At 47.0% G+C, this 858-nt stretch overlaps 1 protein-coding gene across 1 annotated transcript in view; it reads left to right on the forward strand.

The window, feature by feature from the left end:
* Positions 1–336: 336 nt before the first annotated feature.
* The window catches only part of SIPA1L3 (signal induced proliferation associated 1 like 3), a 190,142-nt gene continuing 189,620 nt past the window's right edge, over positions 337–858 (forward strand). The window contains exon 1 of the mRNA XM_023742305.1: positions 337–366. The gene's annotated coding sequence lies outside the window, so the exon portion shown is untranslated. The remainder of the gene's footprint in view (positions 367–858) is intronic.

The following is an 858-nucleotide window of genomic DNA, read 5'->3' on the forward strand; positions in this document are numbered from 1 at the left end:
GCGGTCTCACGTATCCAGGTCTCCTCTCCTCACAGAGGTTCTCCCGACCACCCCGTGTAAAGTAGCAGCCCCACCACCATCTCCTCACCCCGCTTCATTTTTGCTGTGCTAGAACATCTGCTCTGTGAGGACAGCGGCTTTGTCTATCTTGCTCACTGGGGTATCCTTGGTACCTGGCACGTGGCAGGTGTTCGTATTTGTTGAGGCAGTGAATAAAATGCATGACAGATGAATATTGCAGCAGGAAGGCTCACGTTGGCCAAGGACATAACCTCTTTTTTTTTTCCCCACTCTGTAGATGTACAGTCTTTGAGAGCGACTCTTCTGGGACCCTCAGAGAACCCTAGTGTCCTGCATATACTAAGGGTGAGTGAACATGGCTGTTTCTTTGCTTAAATTTTACAGCTAATATGGGGAAGCATTTTTACTATTAAAAAAATTATACAAAAGAGTATCGGGGAATGATGGAAGTCTCCCTCACTGTGTCTCCCATCACCCACAAGGCTGATACCCTCCCTCAGAGGTTACTGTCAGTGGGTAGGTGTCCTGCCAGGCCCTTTCCCGGACATCGACATTACTACGTACGTATATACCAAAAATCAAACCACACCAGTTGCCATTGAGTTGATTCTGACTCATGGCAGTCCCATGTGTATCAGAGTAGAACTGTGCTGCATAGAGTTTTCAGTGGCTGATTTTTTGGAAGTAGATTGCCAGGCCTTTCTTTTGAGGCACCCCTGGGTGGACTCAAACTGCTAACCTTTTGGTTGGCAACTGAGCGCTTAACTATTTGCACCACCTAGGGACTTTGCATACGTATATTTAAAAAACCAAACCTTTTGCCATCGAGTCGATTCC

This window comes from Trichechus manatus, unplaced genomic scaffold, assembly GCF_000243295.1.
Source record: "Trichechus manatus latirostris isolate Lorelei unplaced genomic scaffold, TriManLat1.0 scaffold00207, whole genome shotgun sequence".
Lineage (NCBI taxonomy): Eukaryota > Metazoa > Chordata > Mammalia > Sirenia > Trichechidae > Trichechus > Trichechus manatus.